Raw genomic sequence first — 17178 nt, forward strand, 5'->3', positions numbered from 1 at the left:
GGCTACTTTAACCAGATGATTGAGGTTAAATAAGACATAAGATGTATTAACATCGTGTACTACTTGATATTACATAGTGAGAAAGGCACATTATTTCTGTGGCATTCTTGCCAAAAATGCATGCCTAATTTAATCAAATCATGAGAAAAGATCAGAGAAAACTAAACTATAAGACATTTTGTAAAATAACTAACCAGCACTATTCAAAATCATCATGATCACGAAAGACAAGGAAAGACTAAAGAGCTATGACAGATTGGAAAAGACTAGGAAGACCTGAAACTAAACGCAATATAGTATCCTGGATTGAATCCTGAAACAGACAAACTGTACTAGTAGAAAACTGGTGAAATACAAATAAAGTTCATTGTTTAATTAAGAGTATTGTACAATTAACTGAAGTTAATTTCTTGGTTTCAATGATTATACTAAGGTTATGCAAGATATTGGAAGGCTAGGTGAAATATATATAAAATTTCTGAATTAATTTTTTAACTTCTCTGTAAACCTAAAATTATTTTCAAATAAGAGTTTTAAAATTACATACTGTATGTCTCCTAATATTAATATCATACTGTTATTTTACATAACCTTAGTTACTACTCTTTTATAGATCCTTGGGCTAGTACAATATTTTTCTATCCCTTAAGGTTGTGTAATAGTTTGCTTTTTGTTTGTTTGTTTGTGTTTTAGTAAATTGGGAAACAATTTATTTAATGGCATGGAAGTCCTTGCCTGTTCATAGGTTTATTCCACTCCAGAATTCCTAAGGACAATGGGACATGCACATCTGATCTACCATTGAGCCTGATCTTTTTCTTTATGTTTTGTTTCTTTTTCAAGTTGTATTGTAGATGCAGGGAGTACCTGTGCAGGTGAGTTACATGGGTATACTGCATGATGCTGAGGTTTGGGGTACAGAGGATCCCATCACCGAGGTACTGAACATAGTGCCTGTACTAGTCCATTTTCATGCTGCTGATAAAGATATACCCAAGACTGGGCAATTTACAAAAGAAAGAGGTTAAATAAACTTATAGTTTCACGTTTCTGGGGAGGCCTCATAATCATGGCAGAAGGTGAAAGGCACATCTCACACTGTGGCAGACAAGAGAAGATAGAGTTTGTTCAGGGAAACTCCCCATTTTAAAACTATCAGATTTTGCGAGACTTATTCCCTATCAAGAGAACAGCACAGAAAAGATCCACCTCCATGATTCAATCACCTCCCACCAGGCTCCTCCCATGACATGTGGGAATTGTAGGAGTTACAATTCAAGATGAGATTTGGTTGGGAACACAGTCAAACCATATCATTCTGCCCCCGGACCTCCCACATCTCATGTGCTCATATTTCAAAACCAACCATGCCTTCCCAACAGTCCCCCAAAGTCTTAACTCATTTCAGCACTAACTCAAAAGTGCACAGTCCAAAGTCTCATCCAAGACAAGGCAAGTCCCTTCTGCCTATGAGCTTGTAAAATCAAAAGCAAGTTAGTTACTTCCTAGATACAATGGTGGTATAGATATTGGGTAAATACAGATATTCCAAATGGGAGAAATTGGCCAAAATAAAAGGGCTACAGGCCCCATTCAAGTTCAAAATCTAGCAGGGCAGTCAAATCTCAAAGCTCCTAAATAATCTCCTTAGACTTCATGTCTCACATCCAGGTCATGCTGATGCCAGAAGTGGGTTCCCATGGTCTTGGGCAGCTCCACCCCTGTGGCTTTACAGGGTACAGCTTCTCTCCCAGCTGCTTTCATGGACTGGGATTGAGAGTCTAGAGCTTTTCCAGGTTCCCAGTGCAGGCTGTCAGTGGATCGACCATTATGGGGTCTGGAGGACAATGGCCCTCTTCTCACAGTTCCACTAGATGATGCCCCAGAAGGGAATCTGTGTAGGTGCTCCAACCCCACATTTCCCTTCTGCACTGCCCTAGCAGAGGTTCTCCATGAGGACCCCGCTCCTGCAGCAAACTTCTGCTTGAGCATCCAGGCATTTTCATACATCCTCTGAAATCTAAACAGAGGTTCCCAAACCTCAATTCTTGATTTCTATGCACTTGCAAGCTCAGTACCGTTTGGAAGCTGCCAAGGCTTGAAGCATGCACCCTCTGAACCGTGGCCCAAACTCTTTGTTGGTCCCTTTCAGCCACGACTGGAGCAGCTAGGACACAGGGCACCAAGTCCCTAGGCTGCACACAGCATGGGGACCCTGGGCCCAGCCCACAGAACCATTTTTTCCTTCTGGGCCTTTAGGCTTGTGATGGGAGGGGATGCTGTGAAGACCTCTGACATGCCCTGGAGAAATTTCTCCCATTGTCTTGCAGATTAACATGGGGCTCTTCGTTTCTTATGCAAATTTCTGCAGTTGGCTTAAATTTCTTCTCAGAAAATGAGATTTTCTTTTCTATCACATTGTCAGGCTGCAAATTTTCCAAACTTTAATTCTCTGCTTTCCTTATAAAAGTGAATACCTTTAACAGCACTCAAGTCATATCTTGAATACTTTGCTGCTTAGCAATTTCTTCCACCATATATCCTAAATCATCTCTCTCAAGTTCAAAGTTCCACAAATCTCTAGGGCAGGGGAAAATGCCACCAGTCTCTTTGCTAAAACATAACAAGAGTCACCTTTGCTTCAGTTCCCAACAAGTTCCTTGTTTCCATCTGAGACCACCTCAGCCTGGACTTTATTGTCCATATTGTTATCAGAATTTTGGTCAAAGCCAAGTCTCTAGGAAGTTCCAAACTTAACAAGTTTCTAGGAAGTTCCAAACTCTCCCACAATTTCCTCTCTTCTTCTGAGCCCTCCAAACTGTTCCAACCCCTGCCTGTTACCCAGTTCCGAAGTAGCTTCCACATTTCCAGGTTTCTACAGCAGAACCCCACTCTCCTGGTACCAATTTACTTTATTAGTCCATCTTCACACTGCTGATAAAGACATACTGAGACTGGACAAATTACAAAAGAAAGAGGTTTAATGGAGTTACAGTTCCATGTGGCTGGGGAGGCCTCACAATCATGGCAGGGGGTGAAAGGCATGCCTCACACGGCAGCATACAAGAGAAGAGAGCTTGTGCAGGGAAACTCCCTTTTTTAAAAGCACCAGATCTCATGAGGCTTGTTCACTATCATAAGAACAGCATGGGAAAGACCCACTCCCATGATTCAATCACCTCTCACCGGGTTCTTCCCACAACACATGGTAATTGTGGGAGTTACAGTTCAAGATGAGATTTGGGTGGGGACACAGCAAAACCATATTAGTACTCACCTGTTAGTTTTTCAACCCTCGACCTGGCTTCCCCTCTGCTCTAGTGGTCTCCAGTGTCTATTGGTGTCATCATTATGTCCAGGGTACCTAATATTTAGCTCCTATCTATAAGTAAGAACATGTGGTATTTGGTTTTCTGTTCCTGAGTTAATTTGTTTAGGATTAGGGCCTCAGGATGCATCCATGTTGCTGCAAAAGACATGATTTCTGTTTTATGGCTATGTAGTATTTCACAGTGTATATACCACATTTTCTTTATCCATTCCACCACTGATGGGCACTTAAATTAATTACATCTCTTTGCTATTGTGAATTGTGTGTCGATGAACATGAGTTCATGTATCTATTTGCTAGAATAATTTGTTTTCCTTTGGGTATATACCCAGCAATGGGTTTGCTGGGTTGCATGGTAGCTCTGTTTAAAGTTCCTTTGAGAAATATCCAAACTGGTTTCCGCAGTAGCTGAACTAATTTACATTCCCATCAAAAATGGATAAGCCTTCTGCTTTCTCTGAAACATCACCAAAATTTCTTGTTTTTTGTTTGTTTGTTTGTTTTTTCACTTTTTAATAATAGCCATTCTGATTGGTGTGAGATTGTATCTTGTTGTGGTTTTAACTTTCATTTCTCTAATAATTAGCAATGATAACCATTTTTTCATGTTTTTTGGCTGCTTGTATGTCTTCTTTTGGGAAGTGTCCATGTGTTTTGCCAATTTTAATGGAGTTGTTTTTTGCTTGTTCAATGGCTTAATATCCTGAATATTAGACCTTGATTGGATGCACAGTTTGTGAATATTTTCCCCCATTCTGTATGTTATCTGTTTACTCTGCCAATAGCTTGTTTTGCTGTGCAGAACTCTTTAGTTTAATTAGGTCCCACTTTTCATTGTTTGTTTTTGTTACAATTTCTTTTGAGGACTTAGTCATAAATTCTTCCTAAGGCCCATGTCTAGAATGGTGTTTCCTATGTTTTCTTCTAGGATTCTTTTTTTTTTTTTTTTTTTTTTTTTTTTGAGATGGAGTCTCGCTCTGTCGCCCAGGCTGGAGTGCAGTGGCCAGATCTCAGCTCACTGCAAGCTCCGCCTCCCGGGTTTACGCCATTCTCCTGCCTCAGCCTCCAGAGTAGCTGGGACTACAGGCGCCTGCCACCTCACCCAGCTAGTTTTTTGTATTTTTTAGTAGAGACGGGGTTTCACCATGTTAGCCAGGATGGTCTTGATCTCCTGACCTCGTGATCCACCCGTCTCGGCCTCCCAAAGTGCTGGGATTACAGGCTTGAGCCACCACCCCTGGCCTCTTCTAGGATTCTTATAGTTTGAGATCTTACATTTAAATCTTTAATCCATCTTGAGTTAATATTTGTATATGGTGAAAGGTAGAGGTCCAATTGCATGCTTCTGCATATGGCTAGCCAGCTATCCCAGTACCATTTATTGAATAGCAAATCTTTTCCCCATTCTTTATGTTTGTTGACTTTATCAAAGATTAAATGGCTGTAGGTGTGCAGCTTCATTTCTAGGTTCTCTATTCTGTTCTTTATTCTATTCTGATCTATGTGTCTTTTTTGTAGCCATACCTTGCTGTTTTGTGTACTGTAACCTTAAAGTATAGTTTGAAGTCAGGTAATGTGATGCTTCTGGCTTTGTTCTTTTTACATAGGATTGCTTTGGCTATTTGGCCTTTCTGTTGCTGTTGTTCCATATGAATTTTGAATAGATTTATCTGATTATGTGAAAAGTGACATTGGTAGTTTGATAGAAATAGGGCTGAATCTGTAGATTGCTTTGGGCAGTATTGACATGTTAATAACAGTGATTCTTGCAATTCATGAGCATGGAATGTTTTTACGTTTACTTGTGTCATCTATGATTTCTTTCCTCAGTGTTTTGTAGTTTTCCTTGTAGAGATCTTTCACCTCCTTGGTTGGATGTATTGCTAGGTATTTTGTGTGTGTCTGTGTGTGTCTATTATAAATGGAATTGTGTTCTTTATTTGCCTCTCACTTTGAATGTTATCAATGTGTAGAAATGCTACTGATTTTTATACATTGATTTTGTAACCAGGAACTGCCAAAGTTGTTTATCAGTTTCAGGAGCCTTTTGGTGATGTCTTTAGGCTTTTGTAGATATAGAAATATATCATCAGCAAAGACAAATAGTTTGATTTCTTCTTTTTCTATTTGGATACTTTTTATTTCTTTTTCTTATCTGATTGCTCTGGCTAGTACTTCCAGTACTATGTTGGATATGAGTAGCGAGAGTAGGCACCTTTTTCTTGTTCCTGTTCTCAAGGGGAGTGCTTATAGTTTTTGCCAATTCAGCATGATGCTGGCTGTGGGTTTTTTCATAGATGGCTCTTAATTTGAGGTAGTATAATATTTTGAAAGTGGCTGTCATTGGCAGTATGATGATGATGATGATGATAATTCTATGAGAAAGAGTTAATCAGCTCAATTATTCTTTAATGTTAATACCGAGTTGAACATCTTCTAAAGTAAAAGTGAGAAAATCATTTTTTTAATACTTAGATCTGATTATCTCATCTTTCTGATAGAACAAATCCCGCATAAAAGACCATGGGAATTGTATGGGGGAGCAGGCGAATTCTGATTTTTCCTATATTGTATAGCGTCACATGTGGTACAAGCTAGAATAAAACATAAAGGATATATCCAGAGGCACAGAACTACTGAATTGCAGAACTATGGTTTACTGAGCCACCTACCCTGCCCCCATCCCCTGGCATCACATCCAGCATTTTTTTTTTGACAATTCTTTGTTGCATCCCTTACAGGAAATTTTATACAACATTTTAAATATTTCATTTGGATTGTTTTAATGGAAGTATTAAAATTTGAATTAATTTTGAATTTTGTAATTGAAGAACATGGAAAATGTTTCTTCATTGAAATTTCCTTGCATAACCACTCAGATGGTTTTGTCATCACCAGTTTTACTGAGAACATCACCCTGCTGGAAGCTGTAATTGGAACAAATGAAGCACCTTTCAACCTGAGTAATTACCTCCCAGTGCTATATACCGTCTCTGCCCAACACATAACCAAGCCTTGCCATTAAAATACAAATTGCCTTTCTCTTTTTGATCTATTTTGAAAGAGAACTGTAGACCCAACAGCTGACTAGGAGGCAGGGTGTAAAGGAAATCAGAGTAGAGAGGAATGTAGTCCTGGAAAGAACCATCTCCTCCCTAAAAATGGGATCTGCTTTGAGGATCACACTGGTAAAATGTTGGAGATTAAGCAATACATGGAGATGGGACTAGAAAATCAAGAAACAATTGAAGCAAGAGTTGCTTTCCATCCCTCCTTCTTTGGCTTTTGTTTGTCCACTTTCAATGATGAGTTTTGTAGCACTAGACGGCTTTGCAGAGCAGGAAAAAAAACCTATAATAGTCACCATGGAATTTCTTTTTTCTTACAAGACATTTTCAGTACAAATAACTTCAGGACACACACATCTCAAACATTAAATTAAAGGCCTTTTATCCTTTGCTGCCACCAAGATCCCCCAGTTGTATAGAAATGAGAACTGGAAAATACTGCCTAGTGGACCTCTTGGGCAACCTGAACTTCTGAAAAACAATAACTACAACAGATGTTTCATTCATATGATCTGTGTTTGATCTCCTAAATAATGTTTCACTACCAGGGGTTTGGCATAGGGTCAGCAAATGTGTATAATTTAAGGAGAAAATTTGGAAGCAACAAAAAGAATCCCATGATACCCTGAAACAACTGCTGCAAATTCCAGTGATCAAAACATGGTTTACGTTACAGCAAATAATCTTTATTCTAAATGTTTAGTTTCCAAAGAAATACAAGCTTTTCAGACAAAGGCAAGCAGCCATTTGCAATGAAACCATACCATTTCATTTTGCAGACAATACTAAAGAAGTCCTGAGACAATAAGATACATATGGATGTCAAAAAAGTCAGGTTCTTCCTCATGCCATTAAATTTTTGAGAATAAGCTTTTAAAAATCTAGTCTATCACTTCTTCAATGTGACTTTCAGAAATGTATTCAAATCTTCTGACTTTTTTCTTTTATTTCAGGTAATTCATTTGAAAAAAGAAACAACTAGGCAATTACACATAATGATGCTCCATATTCTTGAAATGTACCACTGAGTCATTTCGCCTCAATCTCACACTAGTCAAAAAAAAAAAAAAAAATCCACTCACTTTTCAACCTTTATTCAAGGGTCCTTTTGTTCTTTCAGGCAGTCACTATGAATACTAAAACCTGTGTCCTCATTCGTAGAAAGATACTAATAAAAAAAAATTTCTTTTATTTAAAAACTTGTCTAAAACCAACATGGTCAAAGAAGTTTAACCTAAGAGGCTGAATTGTATTTTTAGGCACTGTCAGCTAAAATAATTCTCTTCATTACAAGTCAAGTCTGCCACAACTTCATTTGGGGTCATTCAAGACGTTACAATCATTAACATGCAGACCCTAAAGGATCAGATTTCTGGGGGAAAAAAATGGGTTACATGGTTTGGCTTGGTGCACAGCAATGCCATACTCACTGAGTAAAGGAATAATATGGAATCTATGTGGTCTGTCATGCAAAGCAAAGACACACACACACACGTATATATGTATATATAATATGAAATTCATGGCCATGTTTTGGAGGAATGCCAAACCCATAAAATAATATCTTATCCGTCTTTATATTAACCACTCACAATTATAGAACACATGCAGTGTAAATCAGAAAATAAAAATATTTTATTGAAGATCAACAAAATAAATACAAAGTTTTGTGTGTTTATAATAAAAAAAAAAATCTTCCCCATACTCAGCAGTCACAATACTAAATCTAAATGTATACTGCTCCTCCTTTCCAGAGCCACAGAAACGATTTTCTCCACATTTATTTCATAGGTCCACTTTTTCAACTTCATTATTATGTGTTTGCTATTTTAATTCTGATTCCTCAAAGAATGTATGTTTCCCTTAGGTGTCACTCCAAAGCATAATCTATTGCACTTCTAAACCATGGAACACAGTAATTCTTTAACCAGATGGCTTTTAGTAACTGAAATGAGATCCCAGGAGTAAAATTCCTTATATTCAAGATCCGTTTCCTTCTCAAACTTACGGTATAATAAGATATGAAAGTATGATGAAAGTAAATGCAATTGTGAGAAAATGATTTTTTTTAAGTAGTGAGAAATTCCCTATAAAATAAACTCTCATAGGAATCCCTAAACTCAAAATAAGAATTACTGGTTTACAAAGAATTCACTCTTCTATCTATGCTTAAGTGAAAAATGGTGCTATGTTAAAAGATGCAAATGCTTGTTAGTTAAATTTGTCATCATATGTTGCTGCTTTGTATGCACCATCTGTTTTTTTTTTTTTCTACTTTGAATTAAGTTCGGGGTGAGTATAATTTAAATGTGACAAAGTTTGACAGACTGCTTCCCCTTACGTTACCTTTGTTTTAATGGTTCTTTCCAATTTAATAGTGAATAGATATCCTTACTCATATTTAAAGAACCAATTTTAAAGAAGAATAAAGGATTTATTCACCTTTAATATTTGATCTAAAGAAACCTTTTATATGGTGGATAAAGATGACTACATTTAATAAGATTTCCCTTAGGTGTCAATTATTTTAAATCCAGATTTTACTTATTTCTAGAACGTGGTAGTTATTTAGACCATGAGCACCTTTAAGGAGATCAAAGGCCTTTAGAAGACTAATATATGAAGTAGAAATAAACTTTTCTTTTTCAATGATTCTGAGAAGATCCTTTTCAAATCAAAGGCAGCAGAGCCTACTACTGGCATAGCTGTTGAAACTTTTCTCTAGTCAAATAATTGGATGTTGCTTGGAGCTAAGCTTTTACAGGATAAAAGCAATGTCTAGATATACAAATAATACAAATTTTCAACCAATTTTTAAAGCCTAGTGATTTATTGCAATAGGGTGTTATGATCTGTTTAAAGATCAACATTAGGATGATCCCATCATAAAATGGCATTTTGGAGACATATTTTTAGGAATCTGTAACTCTACTGAACTACTAAGGGGCAGTTGTGAGGTAAATCAGTCAAGTTGCTAGAATGTCCCATGGAAGGAAATTTTAAATGAAGGTTCAGAAGATATACCATCCTCTCTTAATTGAAAGGACTGTGTTTTACAAATGGAGTGATGAATGTGAATTTAGTCAACAAATATGTATTATTTCTTATTATTCCATCAAGAAAAATGACACAATAATTTATCTTAGCTTTGGCTTTGAAAACAGGGTATTTTAGTTTCTGATGGTGGCTGTAAAAATTACCACAAACTAGGCAGTTTAAAACAACAGAAATTATTTGCTCATACTTATGGATGCTAAAAATCTGAAATGAGTATCACTGTGCCAAAAATCAAGGGGTCAACAGGACTGTGTTACCTTCCGAGGCTTTAAGGGAGAATCCATTCTTTGCTTTCTTCAGCTTCTGTTTGCTTCTAGTGTTCCTTGGCTTGTGACTCCATCATTTCAATCTCTGTCTCTGTGGTCATATTGCCTTCTCTTCTACTATCTACCTTATACCTCCCTCTATTTTCATTTTAAAATGATACGTATATTTCATTTAGGGATAGCTCCATAATCCACGAGAATCTCCTCAACTCAAAATCCTTAATCATATTTGCAAATTCCTTTCCCCAACAAGGTTGCATTTATGTTACAGGGCTTAGGAAGTGAATATCTTTGGGGGGCCATTTTCAGTCTCTGACAGACAACTAAAATATATATTCTAAAAATTCATAATTATAAACTGATATTCATCTGATTTAGGATCTGGAAAAACTTAAGCCAAAACTTAATTTAGAATTATCACAAGGTAGGACATTTAGATATTGACCAAAGCAAATACAAATCCTCTCTGAAAGAATGTACCCTTTTTCTAAGACCCACAGTGGAGGAAAAAACATGAATGAAAATTGCCTCTGAAGAAAAAATACAAGTGCACAAGAAAACCACATTATAAACAAAAATTTTCAGGAAGAAAACAACAACAATAAAATCAGACTCATAAAGATTTCAGTATAGTAAAATCCCTCCAAATGTTTCCAAAATAGCGTAAATTCCTACTTAAAGATATTGGTGACTGGATCCCAAGACAAACGTTGTGTGCTAGTTACAATGACTCAATCCAATCATTCTATTTGTTTTATAATAGCACAAACTCACATTTTTCATTATAGAATTTTTTAACACTACTCATGTTTTTATGATGGGGCCTTATTAAATTAGAATTTCTGGATAGAGAATATAAAATATGTTTAATATGGCTAAAAAAAGCAGAATCAAAGTCACGAGAAAAAAAGCAGCTAAAAAATGATGAAGATAATATTTTTAAAGTCAGAAATTTTAAAAACAAAGTGTAATCTGCAATTTAAAAGTAAATGGAGATGGTAAGTAGCAAATTAGTCTACCATTACAATAGCTAACACTTAAGGAAGATTGACTATGTGCCAGACACACTTCTGAGAACTTTACATTGATTTTAAAAATTAATGTTTATATCAACCCATGAAGTATGCATATATGTATTATTGTTGTTATTTGACATATAAAAAAAATGGAACAAGAGATTAAGAAACTTCCCTAAATCATAAAAGTACTAGGTTGGGGGTGTCCAATGTTTTGGCTTCCCTGGACCACACTGGAAAAAGAAGAATTGTCTTGGGCCACATATGAAATAGACTAACACTAACAATAGTTAATAAGCTAAAAAAAAAAAAAAAAAAATGGCAAAAAAAATCTCATGCTATTTTAAGAAAGTTTATGAATTTGTGTTGGGCTGCATTCATAGCTATCCACATGCCACCTGCAGGCTGCAGGTTTGACAAGCTTGTACTGGATAATGGAATGAGAATGAAAACCTCAGTGATCTGCGTACAAAGGTCACTCTTCACTGGGATATTCTACTGACTTTGATTAGCACAGCTAAAGAGAGAGCTCCAGAAGAGGGAGGCAATCGAGGATGATAATAGTGTAGAAACTAAAAGAAGGAAATTATGAAAAAGAGATGAGAAACAAAAGATAAAGTAAGATGGTTTAACATACATCTAATTGGATTTCGATAAGGAAAGACTAGAGAAAATGGAGAAGTAGTAATGTTCAAATAGACTTTTTTGAGAATTTCACCAAAATGGATAAAATATATGAGTCCATACATTCAGGAGTCACAATCAATGGGAAACCGAACAAACAGAAGAAACCCTTACATACACATATATTCATAAAATGCAGAAGACCAAACAAAACAATTCTTCAAGAATAAGGATGAAATAGAGACATATTCAGACTAAAAGGAACATAAAGTGCTTAATAACTGTAAAAATCCAGCAAAAAAAGTTGCAGAGGTTATTATTATTATTATTATTATTATTATTTTTTTTTTTTTTTTTTTTTTTTTTTTTTTGAGACGGAGTCTTGCTCTGCTGCCCAGGCTGGAGTGCAGTGGCCGGCTCTCAGCTCACTGCAAGCTCCGCCTCCCAGGTTCACGCCATTCTCCTGTCTCAGCCTCCCGAGTAGCTGGGACTACAGGCGCCCGCCTCGTCGCCCAGCTAGTTTTTTGTATTTTTTAGTAGAGACGGGGTTTCACCGTATTAGCCAGGATGGTCTCGATCTCCTGACCTCATGATCCGCCCATCTCGGCCTCCCAAAGTGCTGGGATTACAGGCTTGAGCCACCGCGCCCGGCCGCAGAGGTTATTATTAAGGGAGATAAATAATCATGCCAGAAATCAATTTAAGAACCAAGTTAGACCCATACGGAAGAACAAAAAATTTATTATGGAATTTCCAAAGAAGGAAATATTTGTAGGTTCATAATACACGACAAAGAGAAATCTAGAGAGAGAAATATGGCTATGACTTTTGGAACTACTTTTCATTCAAAATAATTGCAGATTCCAAAAGTGATAACTGAAAGCTAAGAAACTGAACAAAGTTTTTTGGTAGATACATAGAGTTGGAGGGGAAAATTTTGAACTTTTAGAATAGAAAAGAAAAAAGGACCTTGGTAAACACTAAGACTTTCAGTTGGACCCAAAACTGTGCTCTAGCAATAGAATGAATACTCTCACCACAGCAGGAAGACTCCTGCTGCCTTGGCCACTGAAAAACCTCTGCAGTCTTCACCAATGCTGACCTCAACTGACAAAGCTACATATAGACTGTATCACTGACTCTCAGCAGAGCTGGATCTGCTGCACCCTACCCAGTTGACACCCTTGCACCAGCCCATAGGTAAAGGACTTTCTCCACCAAAATAATTCCACGAAGGCTGGACGGGCCAGCTGCTCCCACAAATCCACAATCATCAACACAAGCCTACAAATACACACACAAAATCAAGAAAACATGACACCACCAAAGGAACACAGTAATTTTCAAGTAACCAAATCCAAAGAAATTGACATTTTGGATTAGCTTGAAAAAGAATTCAAAATTATCATTATTTTAAAGTTCGGTGAAATGTAAGAGAAATGAATAGACAACTAAACCAAAAATCAGAAAAAACAACACATGAACAACATGAGAAGTTCAACAGAGGAACTGTGATATTGTAAAATACATATTTGGTCTTCATCTTATCTCCTGGTTTAAGGTCAATTCATGATGAACAGAGATATAAAAATTCTCACTGAAATACTAGAAAACTGATTTTAACAGTACATGAAAAGGTTCATATACCATGACAAAATGGGATTTATCCCTGGGGTGCAAGAATGTTTCAACACATGTAAATCAATCAATGTGATACAACACATTACAAAATAAAAGAGAAAACTCATGATCATCTCAAGAGACACAGGAAATATTTTACAAAATTCACTATCCATTCATGATTGAAACTCTCAACAAAATTGGTACATAAAGAACTTACCTAAACACAATCAAGGTCATATATGAAAACCCCACAGCTAACATAATAATCAGTGAAGAACCACTGAAACCTTTCCTTCTAAGGTCTAACACAAGATAAAGGTGCCCACTTTGCCATTTTCTTTCAACATAGCACTAGAAGTCCTAGCCAGGGTAATTAGACAAGAGAAAAAAAGCATCCAAATTTGGAAAAATAAACTGAAGTAAAATTATCTCTCTTTGCAGATAAAACGATGATATACATAAAAAATTACAAATTCACAACAAAAATTTGTTAGAAATAATAAACACATTCAATAAAATTACAAAATACAAAATCAACATATAAAAATACATCACATTTCTATAAACAACAAACTATAAAGGAAATCAAGATAGTCTCATTTATAATAGCAACAAAAATTATAAAATATTTATGAAAAACTCAACCAAAGAGGGAAAAGACTTGTACGCTGAAAATTATACAATATTGACAAGGTAACTTTAAAAAGACACAGCTAAACAAAAAGATATCCTAAGTTATAGAGAAAACAATATTTAAATGTATGTGTAAAAGACCTTGAATAGCCAAAGCAATATTGAGCAAGAAGAACAAATCTGGAGGCATCACATTCCCTGGTTTCAAAATGTATTATAAAGCTACAGTGCTAGAATAAAAACAGACATATAGGTCAATGGGACAGAATAGCAAGAAATAAATCCACACATCTGTGGTCAACTGATCTAGAACAAAAGTGATAAGAAAACACCATGAGGAATGAATAGTCTCATCAATGAATGATGTTGGGGAAACTAGACATTCACATGTAGAAGAATTAAATTGAAGCTTTATCTTACACCAGATATAAAAATCAACTCAAATGGATTAAAGACTTAAACTTATGTTCTGAAACCATAAAATAACTAGAAAAAAGCATAGGATAAAATGGTATTGACATTGGTTTTGGTAATGATCTTTTGGATATGACCCCAAAAGCATATATAACAAAAGTAAAAATAGGCATATGAGATTACATCAGACTAAAAAGCTTCTGCACAACAAGGGAAACAGCAGAGTGAAAATCACCCTACAGAATGGAAGAAAATGTTTGCAAACCATATAGCTGATAAAGGGATAATATCTAAAGTATTTATGAAAGTCAGCAACTCAATAGCAAAACAACCAAATAACACAATTTAAAAATAGAAAAAGGATCTGAATAGTCATTCATCTAAGGAAGACTTACAAATGGCTAACAATGTAATATAAGGAAATTTGCCCAAAATAGCTATCAGCAGGAAAATGAAAAGCAAAACCACAACGAGACATTACCTCACACCTGTTACAGTGGCTATATCAAAATTACAAAAGATGACAAGTGTTGACCAGGATGTGGAGAAAAGGGATCCCTTGTACACTGTTGGTGGGGATGTAAATTGGCACAATCATTATGGAAAACAGTATAGAGACTCCTGAAAAAATTAAAAATAAACTGCTTTATTTTTAGCAATCCCACTTCTTGGTATTTAGTCAAAGAAAACAAAATCAGTATCTTGGAGAGAGAGCTGCAATCCTATGCTCATTTCAATATTATTGGCAATAACCAAGACATGGAAACAACCTAAATATCTGTTGATGGGTCCACCAATAAAGGAAATGTTGTATACACATATACAGCAGAATATTACTCAGCCTTAAAGGAGGAAATCTGTGGCAACATGGATGAATTTGGAAGGCATTACACTAAGTGATATAAGCCAGATGTAGAAAGACAAATATTGTATGATTTCATTTGCCTGAGCAATCTAAAAATGTCAAAGTCATAGAAACAGAGACTATAATAATAGTTACCAGAGTGTAAGGAAAAGAATGTATGGGGAGATGTTGGTCAAGGGATTCAAAATTTAAGTTATGCAGGGTAAACGAGTCTTGGAGATCTAATGTACAACACTGTGACTATAGTTAACAATATTTTAATGTATGCTTGAAATTTGATAAGAGGATTGATCTTAAATATTCTTACCACAAACAAAAAATGGTAACTATCTGAGTGTATTAGTCCATTTTCATGCTGCTAATGATGACATACCCGAGAGTGGGTAATTTATAAAGAAAAAGAGGATTTGTTTTGTGTTTTTTGTTTGTTTGTTTTAAGATAGAGTTTCACTCTTGTTGCTCAAGTTGGAGTGCGGTGGTACAATCTTGGCTCACTGCAATCCTGCAATCTCCATCCCCAGGTTCAAGCGATTCTCCTGACTCAGCCTCCAAAGTAGCTGGGATTACAGATGAGTGCCACCGTGCCTGGCTAATTTTTTGTATTTTTAGTAGAGACAGAGTTTCACCATGTTGGTCAGGCTGGTCTCAAATTCCTGACCTAAGGTGACCCACACGACTTGGCCTCCCAAAGTGCAGGGATTACAGGTGTGACCCACTACACCAGGTGAGAAAAAGAGGTTTAATGAACTCACAGTTCCATGTGACTGGGGAGGCCTCACAATCAAGGTGGAAAGAAAGGAGGAGCAAGTCACATCTTATGTGGCAGCAGGGAAGAGAGAGCTTGTGTGGGAGAGCTCCTCTTTCTAAAACTATCAGATCTCATGAGACTTATTCACTATCATGAGAATAGCACAGGAAAGACTCACCCCCATGATACAATTACTTCCCACTGGGTCCTTCCCACAACACATGGGAATTGTGGAAGCTACAATTCTAGATGAGATTTGGGTGGGGACACAGCCAAATCACATCAGTGAGGTGATGGATATATTAGTTATCTTGATTGTGGTAAATATTTCACAATGTATACATATATCAAATTATCAAGTTGTACAACTTAAATATACAATTTTTAACCGTCAACTATACTGCAATAAGGTGGAAAAAACAAAAAACACACCCATTCAAACAGAAAATTGTGCATATTTCCTTAGCATCATAAAATATCTATGCTTCAGACATACAAGTGGCCAAAAAGCATACAGAAAAAGCTCAACATCACTTATCATTAGAGGAATGCAAATCAAAACCACAGTGAGATACTATCTCACACCAGTTAGAATGGCTATTAATAAAAAGCCAAAAAATAACAGGTGCTCACATGGTTGTACAGAAAAAGGATTATACACTGTTGGTGCAAATGTGAATTAGTTCAGACACTGTGAAAACAGGTTGGAGCTTTCTCAAAGAACATAATACAGAATTACCATTCAACCCAGCAATCCTATTACTAAGTATATGCCCTAAGGAATAGAAATTATTCCAACATAAAGACACATGCAGGCGTATGTTTATTGCAGCACTATTCGCGATAGCGAAGACATGGAATCAACCTAAATGCCCAAGAATGGTAGACTGGATAAAGAAAATGTGGAACATATACACCATGGAATACTATGCAGTCGTAAAAAGGAATGAGATCACGTCCTTTGCAGGAATGTGGAGGGAGGTGGAGGCCATTATCCTTAGCAAACTAACACAGAAATAGAAAACCAAATACTGTATGTTCTCCTTTATAGTGTATCTAATTCTTCCTGACTGAAGCTAAGAAAGTTATATATTTCCAGGAATTTGTCCATTTCCTCTAGATTTTCTAGTTTATGTGCATAAAGGCATTCATAGTAGCCTTGAATGATCTTTTGTATTTCAGTGGTGTCAGCTGCAATATCTCCTGTCCATTTCTAACTGAGCTTATTTGGATTTTCTTTCTTCTTTTCTTAGTTAATCTTGCTAATGGTCTATCAATTTTACCAATCTTTTCAAAGAACCAGATTTTTGTTCCATTTATCTTTTGTATTTTTGTGTTGTTTATTTCAATTTCATTTAGTTCTGCTCTGATCTTGTTTATTTCCTTTCTTATGCTGGGTTTGGGTTTGGTTTGTTCTTGTTTGTCTAGTTCCTTGAAGTGTGACCTTAGATTGTCTATTTCACTTTCAGACTTTTTGATGTATAGGCATTTAGAGCTATAAACTTTCCTCCTCAAACCACCTTTGCTATATCC

Source organism: Rhinopithecus roxellana, chromosome 4 (genome assembly GCF_007565055.1).
Source record: "Rhinopithecus roxellana isolate Shanxi Qingling chromosome 4, ASM756505v1, whole genome shotgun sequence".
NCBI lineage: Eukaryota > Metazoa > Chordata > Mammalia > Primates > Cercopithecidae > Rhinopithecus > Rhinopithecus roxellana.